Source organism: Nicotiana tabacum, chromosome 10, assembly GCF_000715075.1.
Source record: "Nicotiana tabacum cultivar K326 chromosome 10, ASM71507v2, whole genome shotgun sequence".
Taxonomy (NCBI): Eukaryota; Viridiplantae; Streptophyta; class Magnoliopsida; order Solanales; family Solanaceae; genus Nicotiana; species Nicotiana tabacum.
In genome coordinates, this window is record NC_134089.1 from 102692155 (window position 1) to 102704257 (window position 12103).

Genomic DNA, 12103 nt, shown 5'->3' on the forward strand with positions numbered 1-12103 from the left:
GCCATTTATTGCTAGTTACTCCTCCATTACTGCTTATATCTTTTGGAATATTGAATATGTATTATTTTCAATCTCCCACTAATTCAGTCTCACGTTATCTGTGCTTTCAAGATTTATATCTAGAGACATTATCATTAACTAGGTTTAACCCTTTTATTACATAAGATTTAATGGTTTAACCAAAAGTTAAAACTTTTTGGTCAAACAATTTGGCACTGTTTGTGGGGATTTCTTAGTTAAATTTTTAGTTTCCTGTAGATCTATAACTAACACAGACTATTAACGTAAAAAAAGAACAAGAACAAGATCTCCTTTCTTTGTATGCACAGATCTAGTATGGCAGGTAACAGAGAAGAAAGGACGAGGGTAATGGGCGACTTCAAAACTAACCTCTTGAACACAATCAATGAGATTTCAGAAACAGAGGGCAAGGATACAACGCCCAATGCCTCCCCCAGACGAGGCAAATCGCCCCTCCTCACTGTAGCATCACAAAGTCTCTCGGTAAAGGAGCTTCCACGCCCGTGGTGGAGGAGACGCCACTAGTAGTAAAAAAGCACCTCGAGGCTTGGCTAACTGACACGCTAACCAGCATCCTCCATAAGCCCGCTCAGAATATGGTTGCAAAAAATGCAAGAACCTACATTATACCACCAGCAGACAAGCAGCATGATCCGTTTCCTACTCACAACGTCGTTAAAAGTACAGGTGACGACACCCCCACAACCATTTGAAAAAGAAGGAGGAAATGGAGAACGAGAACAAAGTACTTGGGGATCAAATGTGAGAGCACCAAGAAAGGGTTGATAAGATACCGAGTGCCCTAAAGCTCTTGCCAAAGAGAGATGTTGGTTAGTTCATCGAGCAACCATATAGTGACGATGAAGCCCCGCATGCCATACCAAAGACCTTTAAAATGCCACCCTACCTAAAAATATATGATGGTACGACTAATCCCGAAGACCATGTAACTCACTACGCCACCACCGTGAAAGGCAGTGATCTCGCCAAGGAAAAAATAACCTCTATTTTGTTGAAGAAATTCGGTGAAACCGTCACGGGAGGTGTGTTAACCTGGAATTCACAACTGCCTACGCGTTCCATTGAGACCTTCGGAGAGATGGCCGACAAGTTCGTAACGGCCCATGCTGGGGCCAAAAAGGCCAAAGCAAGAGTAAATGGCATATTTTCTATCAAACAGTCTCTGGGAAAGGGATTGAGGGACTTCCTTGCCCGATTCAACCGAGTAAGAATGACCTTACTGAATGTATCCGAAGGGATAGCCGTCGCAGCTTTCCAGAACGAGCTGAGTAGAAATGGTTCAAAGGTGACAAGAAAGTTATTAAGTCGGTTTATGAAGTACCCCCCCCCCCCCAACTACTTGGGATGAAATACAAAAAGCATATTGTGCCGAGATCCGAGCAGACGAGGACGAACTCAATAGGCTGACTCATCGACTGACCTCGGTACAAGTCGAATCCCGAAAAGATTGAAGAAATAATATCAGGAGAGACCTCGTATCTCCGTGACCCAACAGGGAAAGACATCTACCATATGTCAGAACCACCATTGCATACTCTCAGCGCCACAAAGAGGGTCCACCCCAACCAAGAGCAGGGACTCACCGGAACGAAGAGGTATGCCCTCCCTATTATCCGCTCATAATTTTTTTGTGTCTCTTACAGAAATAGTCTACGCCTTGGAGAAGCTCGAAACTAAGGTGAAATGGCCACAAAAGATGAGGTCAATCCCGAATACCAGAAATCAGATGCCCTTTACGAGTTCCACCAAGAGCGAGGGCACAAAACCGAGGATTGCATCGCCCTAAGACAGGAGGTCGTAAACATGTTACGACAGGGATACCTCAAAAAGTTGCTGAGCGACCGAGGGAGGACCAATTTTTCCAGAGGACGTGAACAACATCAAGGACCGCCGAAACCGCCCTCACCAACCCGCACCGTCCACATGATCATTGGTAGCGGCGATGATGCTTCTATCAATTATGTGAAATTCACCACAACCCATAAGCTCAAATGGTCAATCACCTATGAACGGTATGATGAACTCGAAGAAAGTATCATCTTCGACAAGTCGGATACCGAAGGTATGGTTTTCCCTCACTATGATGCCCTTGTTATCACTTTACGAATTTTAGATATCAATATGAGACACATTATGGTAGATGATGGAAGCGGCACATGCATTATCCACCCCGAGTACTTGCATAAATAAAACTCGAGGATAAGATAGTAATGCGTTATATCACCTAACGAGTTTTAACAATACAGTTGAGCGTACATCTGGAGAGATAACACTCCGCGTCCTAGCCGGTGGTGTAACTATGGAAACTACATTCCATATAATGGACCAAAACACAACATACAATGCCATAATAGGGCGACCATGGATACACACCATGAGAGCCATCCCCTCCAACTTGTAACAAGTCATCAAATTCCCAACTCTATGGGGAATACTCAGTATACAAGGGGAACAACGCACATCCCGAGAATGCTACCATATCTCTCTAGACTGTACGAGCACCCAACAAGCGATGGACAGAGAAGAAAAAGCATAGCAATCAACAGGGTCAAGGTCAAACGAGGACGTCATCAAAGATCCCGATTCGGTTGAAGTCACAGAATCGACCATAGAATACCTCGACCCCGTTCAAATAGACAGCAACGACCACAGCAAGAAAGTCTACATCGGTTGCAAGCTTCAAGAACCAGGTAAATTTTGCCAATTCTTAACTACTAATGCAGACTTGTTTGCTTTTAGCATGCAGACATGCCAAACATCCCGAAGGAAATCGCCACGCACAAGCTGAACATCGACCCATTCCACCCCGGTGAGACAGGTTAGGTGTAAGTTCAACTCCACAATAAATGATGCAATAGGTCAAAAAATTATTGGCAAACGACTCCATTAGGGAGTCAAAATACCCCAGTGGGTTGAAAAGGTAGTCATGGTGAAAAAAAAGAATGGGAAGTGGAGGATGTGCATAAACTTCACAGATTTGAACAAAGCATGCCCAAGGATTTGTTCCCGCTACCTCACATCGACTAACTCATCGGCGTAACGGCCGGGCACGAGCTATCGAGCTTCTTGGACGCCTACTCGGGCTATAATCAGATCCTTATGGAAGAAGAGGATCGGGAGAAAACCACTTTCATTACCCATCAGGGGACGTACTGCTATAGGGTCATGCCCTTCAAAATAAAAAATGCAGGGGCAACGTACCAAAGGTTAGTAACAAAGAGTTTCAAAGACCAGTTCAGTAAAACGATGGATTTCTACATAGACAACATGCTGGTCAAGTCCAAAAGGAAAGAAGACCACATCGACCATTTGAGAGAAACCTTCGACATACTCAGACAATACGAAATGAAACTGAACCCCAAAAATTATGGATTTGGTGTAGCCTCATGAAAATTCTTAGGTTTCCTAGTATTATAGCAAGGTATCGAGGTCAACCCCGATCAGATCAAAGTCATCAAAGGGATACCGGAGCACTTGACCACCAAAAAACAGGTTCAGAGGTTGACTGGTCGCGTCGTAGCCTTTTCAAGATTCATCTCGTGATAATCGGATAGGTGTCACAAATTCTTTGGCGTTCTCAAGAAAGATAATAGCCTCCAATGGACTTTAGAGTGCGTTCAAGACCTGAAGGAACTAAAAGCATACTTGTCATCACCATCACTACTTTCAAAACTAGAGCCGAGGGAACATATCCTCGTCTACCTCGCTGTATCCAAAGTGGTTGTGAGCGTTGTCCTAGTCCGAGAAAGCAAAGGTACACAGTCTCCCATATATTACATTAGCAAAATATTAGTCGACACCGAGACGAGATACCCTCACCTCGAGAAACTAGCTCTGGCCTTAGTCGTAGCTTCATGAAAGATTAGACCGTATTTCCAATGCCACCCTATCTCGGTCGTCACTAGTTACCCCTTAAGAAGCATTTTTATCAGGCATGCTGGCCAAATTGGCTATCAAACTGAGTGAGCATGATATCATATATCAGCCGTGAACAACGATAAAGTCGCAAGTACTTGCAGACTTCATTGTTGATTTTAGCTCAAAAATAATGCCTGAAGTCGAAAGAGAAGCCGTCCACGCTTCTCCATAAACACAAGACCTTTGGGTCCTATAGACCGATAATGCATCTAATGCGTCAGGATCCGGACTAGGGCTCGTACTCGAAGCCTCCACTAGCGAGGTGATTCGCCAATCCATAAGGTGCCCGGATATGACTAACAACGAGGTCGAGGACGAGGTTACAATTTTAGGGTTAAGGTTGGCGCTTAAATACGGGGCAAACCGGTTGAGATTGCGCTGAGACTCCCAACTCGTGGTCAACCAAGTCACAGGGACTTTCCAAATCAAGGAACAGAGGTTACAAAAATACCAACCAAAATCTGCAAGCTGCTGCCCGAGTTCGACGATTGTCAACTCGACTAGATCCCCCGAGCACAGAATGCCAAGGTGAACGACCTCTCCAAATTAGCCGCAGCCACTAAAAACATTGCAACCAGAGATAGAAGTGTAGTCCACCTTCTCAACTCATTGATAGATCTAATCGAGGTAAGAACCATAAACCTGACTTGGGACTGGCGCAACCGTCGTGTTATATACTTGCAAGACGACATACTCCCACAATGATAAAAAAGAGGCCAAGAAACTGTGAATGCAAGCAGCCAGGTGCAACATCATTTAGAACGACATGTACAACAGAATGTATGGTGGCCCTCTAGCGAAATGCCTTGGCCTAAATCAAACGCGGCGCATCCTTGAAGAGGTTCACAAAGGCCACTACAAAGCTCATTCCAGAAATCGGGCTTTGGTCAGATATCTCATATGGGCAGGGTATTACTGGACCACCATGAAAAAAGAGGCCGCGGATTTCGTGAAAAAATGCGAGCAATGCCAAAAGTACACCCCAATGATCCACCAAGCAGGCGAGCACCTTCACTCAGTCATTTCCCTTTGGCCATTTATCAAATAGGGAATAAGCATAGTGGGACACCTCCCAGCAGGGCAAGGTAACATACGATTTCTTTTTAACTGACTATTTCTCTAAGTGGGTAGAAGCAGGAACATTTGCCCAAATACGCGAGCAGGAATTAATCGCCTTCATATGGAAAATATCGTATGTCGTTTCGTCCTCCCCAAAGAGATCAATTGCGATGACGGACCCCAATTTATAGGAAAAAATGTCGCGAATATTTTAAGAAATGGAACATCAAAAGAATACTCTCAACACCGTATCACCCCGTGGGTAACAAGCGGAATCCTCCAACAAATCAACTAAATCATGAATAAAGAACCCGAAGACACCAAGATGTTATGGCCGGAATCACTACTAAAAGTACTCTAGGCTTACCGAACAATGCCAAAGATGAGCATAAGAGAGATGCCTTACTTATTAGTCTAAGGAACCAATGGTGTATTACCAGTCGGAGTCGAAGAGCCCATCCTGAGATGCTTCCACAAGAGCGGGTCGAGGAACGACGAAAGCAGAAGGTAAGAGCTTGATGAAGTCAAAGAACGAAGAGATATGGCCTACATAAGGATGATCGCCCAAAAACTTTAGGCAGAACACTATTATAACAAAAAGGAAAAATCCAGACTCCTCAAAGTCGGGGACTACGTGCTCAAAGCTAAAACATAATCAAGCAAAGACCCACGGGAAGGTAAATAGGGAACAAATTGGGGCGGCCCATACAAAATCACAGCAACAACAAACAAAGGGTCATTCCAACTAGAAACAATAGAAGGAAAACTACTACCAAACAATTGGAATATCACTCACCTCAAGTAATTGAACTTTTAAGAAAAAATGTTCTCCAAGTCATACTCTTTTTTTCCTCACTTGAGTTTTGTCCCAATTGGGTTTTCTCAAGGAGGTTTTTAACGAGGCAACGAAGGGCACACTTCGGGTTGAAGTGCAAACAGACAGAAGCACAGGATGGCTAGTTCATTGCTCGACCTCTCAAGACTTCTCCAGCTTGACCAATAAAGGGACTAAATAGACCGGGACGGGAATTGGAATGCCAGCCAATGCCCCGAAAAATATGTAAATTTCCCCAAGTGTATGAACAAAGCACAAATACATGAAGTTAATTTCTATTGCTCTAAATGTACAACCAAGGCAATGTCGCCTAAAAGTTTGTCACCTAAAAGTTCACAACACAGACAAATGTCGCACTAAGAAGCACACCTAATTAGCCCGCGGCCACAACTACGTATATGTTGTATTCGACCTCGTTCGAATCAACACCTAATCGGCCCACGACCCTAATTAAGTGTTGGTTATACTCGACCTCATTCGAATCAACACCTTATCAGCCCACGACCCTAATTAAGTGTTGGTTATTCTCGACCTCGTTCGAATCAACACCTAATCAGCCCACGACCCTAATTAAGTGTTGGTTATACTCGACCTCGTTCGAATCAACACCTAATCGGCTCACGACCACAATTAAGGATAAGTTTTATTAGACCTCATTTGAATCAACACCTAATTGGCCCACGACCCTAATTAAGCGTTGGTTATACTCGACCTCGTTCGAATCAACACCTAATCGGCCCACGGCCACAACTAAGTATAGGTTGTATTTGACCTCCTTCGAATCAACACATAATCGGCCTATGACATTAATTAAGCATTGGTTATACTCGACCTCGTTCGAATCAACACCTAATCGGCCCACAACCACAACTAAGTAGAGATGTATTCGACCTCATTCAAATCAACACCTAACCGGCCCATGGCCCTAATTAAGCATTGGTTATACATGACCTCGTTCAAATTAACAAGCATTTGGTCCTCGACCATAAATATACACACGATATGTTCAACCCCATTCGAACTAAATTCTACTGGCCCTCGGCCATGATCAAACCAAGGTATTATTTCAACCTCGTTATTACGACTAAGGAAATCAAGGCAACCAAGCAACAAAATAAAAAAGCATACAAACTCAAACAAAAGAAAAAGAATCATGTACAAATGACGAAACTAGTATTTCTTACTAAGAATATTTTTATAAAGGCTCGAATAAACGCCCATAAAAAATGCAAAAGTGTGCGCAAAAATAAAAATAAGAAAAAGAAAAAATATTGAGCGCTGCCAGGCCCGATAGCACTATCTACTCCGTCACCATCACCATCGCCCTTAGGATACTCATCTTCATACTAGGCGTCCTCTTCGATCTGATCAAAGCCTGTATCTCCCTTATTCTCACCGGCCTCCAGTGTAGTAGGGTCATAGCCACAAGCGACCTGAGCTCTGCGTGCCTTAACATGAGCATCCTCGAAGACGGCTTCTGAAATAGTTCCCGCCCTCATCAGGTCTCTAAATATATCCAGCTAAGCCTTGGTGTGAATCCACTCCTTGTACTAATCTTGGGGAGCATCAAGAAAACCAGAAGTACGGGAAGAGGATGGCCAAGCCAGTAATTGGGCCTTCTCGATTTAAAGAATGGTGACTTGATTACTAAGGCCAAAAGCCTCCCTCTCCAACTCTCCAATTCGTTCATCAGGTCACTCCTCTTTGAGCCTCGGTGTCTCCGAGGCACTTTCTCGCTCGAAATGAAGAACACATATCACGATCTCCAAAGCCTCCGCCTTCCTTATAGTCCCCAACCGAGCTAACTCTGCCTTCTCAAAATCCCCTACCTTCTCAGCAACCTCTCCGCACAAAGCATCCACTTTAAATTGACATTCTTCGAGCTCAGCATGTAGTGAGACCACCTGGGCTTGGAGATCACCGCATTAGGCTTCAACCCCGTTGCTGACCTCGAGCTTTTCTTATTTGGCTTTCAACAACCCCTCAAGAACGCTGCATTTTATGATGACCCCCATCAGCTCATCATCTTTCTTCTTTAGTTCGTTCCGAAGAGCCTAAAAACTTCCGCTCGCACCAAACCTTCTACAAATCTCACGGTGCTTGTCACGGTACTCATGGTACTTTCACTCTACCTTCATAAAAATAGCCTTACGCCTCTCATCTCTTCAGGAACTCTCAATTTCCATAACCACAGTCTAAAAAAGGAAGAGAGCAGAAAGTAAGAACGAAGCACAAAGCGTTGAACTTAAGAAATAAAAGTCGAAAAACTTACCCTCAGAGCGAGGCCGACTATGCTCATTGATAGGGTAGCATCATCCAATTTTTTAAGGGTTTTACCCTCCACGTCGGAATAGAGAGGAATCAGAGAAGGAACCACGTTCTCCACATTCACCACTAAATCTCGATCCATGGGGATCGAAATGGTCCGCGTGGACCATTCCAGGATCACTTCGAGCTTGGTAAACCATTCCCCATCATCCTCATCTCCTCAACATCAAGATTAGAACCCGTCTCGTAGCTATCCTCTACAACGCCTTTACCTCTCCCGTCGACCGGTGAAGAAGGACTATCAGCCGGTCGCGGGGTCGATGGCTCATCTTGTATAAAGTATCAAAAATCCTCGCAGATGGCTCCTCGGTTTCTGTCATGGCATCAGTAATGGACACGCCCTCTGCGGCCTCAGCAATGGCAGAATCTCAGACGAGAACTCGACATCATCCTCAAGTACTATTATTGCTATCTTGCATATGACGTAATTGTCCATTGTCGAATCTATGTCTTTGGTAACCCCATCATCGATGTCCACTGACTTTCATTTATGGGGAACCAAATTCTCACTTCTTGGTGATGACTCCCTTTCCTTGTCCACAAGACGATAAGTATCCGTAGGTGGAGAAGAAACCAATGCAGAGGTAGCAGAAGATGAGGTCGAAGACCAAGCGAACCTGGCCGCGGTTGAGGCAGGAACAGAAGCAGACAATTGAGTCGGCCTAGCTACGGCCACAATAGGAACAAATTCAAAAGAAGAAGCAATTTTCCTCTTACGAAATGCAGGAGGAGGAGCCTTCGGCCGTCTCGAAGATCCTTGAACTGAAAAAGAGAGATCAAAAGTTGTCACTACCTATAACAAACAATAGCGAGCAAGTGACCACGAGGCCAAAACAGTATAGGTAAAAAATTGATGAACTTACCGGCTAAGGAAGACGCAAGCCCGAACTTCTTAAGAAAGGCCGACTATTCACAAATCCGCACTGTGTGAGGCAAAACCTGGCTAACCCAGTTGTGAATGTCCCCAACCGAAGGAGGGGGAGTAGTCTTGGCTGCAAGAAGAAGGGACAGAATGTCAAACTACAACTAAAACAGGCAAATCAAATGCTTGACAAAACATAGATACTTACCGGCGTAATTCCCAATCTCAAGGAACCTACTCGCGTTGGCCACCACGTCCTCGGTTTTGACGAAGAAGTAGTTGAGCCACAACTGATGATTGCATGTTCCTCCATCTTCACCACCAGGCATTTACTTCCTTGGTGGCGAAGTTGCAACATCATCCCCCTATAGAAACTAGGGGCAAAGAGATGCCTCAGGTGGCGGAGTGTGACCCCGAACCTGACCGACATTCTAATAAGCTACAAGGGCCTAACGTTTTTACTACGAGGGATTATTTCCTCCGCCATAGGAAAATTCTCATCGTCAATGGCAACATGGACACTATCAGCATGAGGGGGCATACGTACCACCAAAGGGATAGGGTCAATTGCCATATCGGAACTAGAGGATACATTAGCCATGTTGATAAAGAGAGGATATTCAAGCAAGAAAGTGTAAGAAGCAGCGAGAATCGCTAAAACCAGCAAGAAAATATGCTACGATGGAGGAGAAGGAAGCAAAGGATTTTGATAAGGAAAGGCACAACAATGGTGGAAAAGGAAGAAGATACAGAGTTTTTTTATGCAAGGGTTTCGTAAAGATTGAAATATTGGCCACACACCCCTATTTATAAAAAATCAGGCGTTGCAACCAAGGAATTAATCGTCATTGCCTGGCACTATAACCGAAGCGGCAGGTTCAATCAGAAGATGCGCGTAAAACGAAGTAATACATCGGGAAAATGCATCATAATAACGCCTGCCGCCATGACGTCATCCTGATACGTGGGACTTACTACCCCAAAAAGTTATGGTTCACAAAGGGACATGCTACAGCTTGCCCCATTCACCATGACTCGTCCAAATGCGTCGACCACACTACACAAATATCCACTCATTGAGCTCACTCGAGGCCGGCCTCAACAAGTGGAGGGACTAACTGTATGGGTCAAAATCTGCCCTAGAATATTTGGGGCAAAATAGCATTAAGGAAAGTGTCGGTCGAGGTCGACCAGGAAGCAACGGGATTCGTGGTTGAGCTGTCAATAATGACCGATGTCGAGCACCGTAGATAGAACAATAACGGCTAGTTTTTAAAATAGGATATTAAAGAGAATATTCTAGTGAATATTCTTTGGGGATGTGTCTCATATAAATAGAAAAAGATACAATGGTGTAAGACATGTAATATTCACTTGATAAGAACATTTTTCAGAGGAAAATTTTCTCTCTCTAGCAAAGACACAAACTTTATATTTTCATTAATATTCTCACTCACATTATCCCAGACTTTCCATCAGATCCAAGAGTTCAAACATTCTAGGATTTGTCTGTCACTCATCATTGTCAAGAGGAACAATCATCGAATCATTCATTATTGGGTGAATCACTCCTCCTATTTTCTTAAATGTCATTCATTGTTATTATTGCTAGTTACTCCTCTATTACTGCTCATATCTTTTGGAACATTAAATGAGTGCTATTTTCAATCTCCCACTAACTTAGTCTCACGTTATCCGTACTTTCAAAATTTATATCTAGAGACATTATCATTAACTAAGTTTAACCCTTTATTACATACGATTTATTGGTTAAACCGAAAGTTAATATTTTTGGTCAAACAAGGCTCGGAGTGTTTCAGCATATTTGGAAGCAGGTTGAAATTGCTGATCAAATTAGCTGGGGAAGATTCAACCTTTATATTTATCATGCATTTTATTATTCTTGGATATATATATATATATATATATATATATATATATATATATATATATATATATATATATATATATATATTAAATCTTTCCAATGTCCAAAAGGCCTCAATTCAACCAGCAAGTAAGGGCGTACATAGGTCGGGTTGGTCGGAATTCGGACTTTTACTAAGCGATGTCAAAATATGAAATAGTAAATATACACAAAATTAAAGAGGTTCAACACATAGTATGTATACATAATTTTTTTTTATATATATATTTACATAGTGTAATTTTTTAGCGATGGGGTATCAGTTGACACCCCTTGGATGTACATGGCTTTGGCACTGAGGTCGGGTTAGTTCGGGATTTTCAATTTTCAAGCCAAACCAATTGTGTCGGGTTATTAAATCTAAAGACCAAAACAAACCAATAAAAGTCGAGTTTTTAATCTCAATTTTTTCGGATTTTTGGGGTTTATTAATAAATTCTTCATCGCACAAAACATAAAATTTGTGCTCCAAATATTTCTTTAATCCTAGTAAAACATAATTATATAAGGTATTTTTCAAGAAAATAACATAAAATATGAGATGAGTCATGTCATTGTACTAAAATATTTAACAATAAAGATAATAAAATCGCATAAAATAAATTATTAATAAGCCATAATGAAAATAAAGATAATCTAAGATTACTAAGTTGTTAAAATAAGTACGACTAATAAATACTATTATATATATGACTAAACACTAAAGAAAATAATAAGTTGTGCATTTTATCTAAACCATGGAAAAACTAAAAAATTGATATCCAACATTATTATCATTCCTAGTACAATTGAATTGAATGTCTTTTGTTAGTATTAATATTGGTTTGATTTTGGTTTGGGATTTATTTGAGTTACTAATATTTATGGACTATAAAATTTATTGGAGGATTCAAAATTATATGTCCAAGCTTGAAATAATACGTTAAAAGATAAAATTATGAAAAAGTTTAAGCACTATTTATAAACTACACTACAATAAATATTTTTATGTACTAAATATATTTAAAAGTGCTATATTTTTATGCGTTGCCGGCTAATAGGCCGTGCAAAAAAATAAACCAAACTTATAAATTTTTTACTTTATGCATGTGGAAAAATGTGAGGTGTATCATCGGATTAAGTCGAATTATCA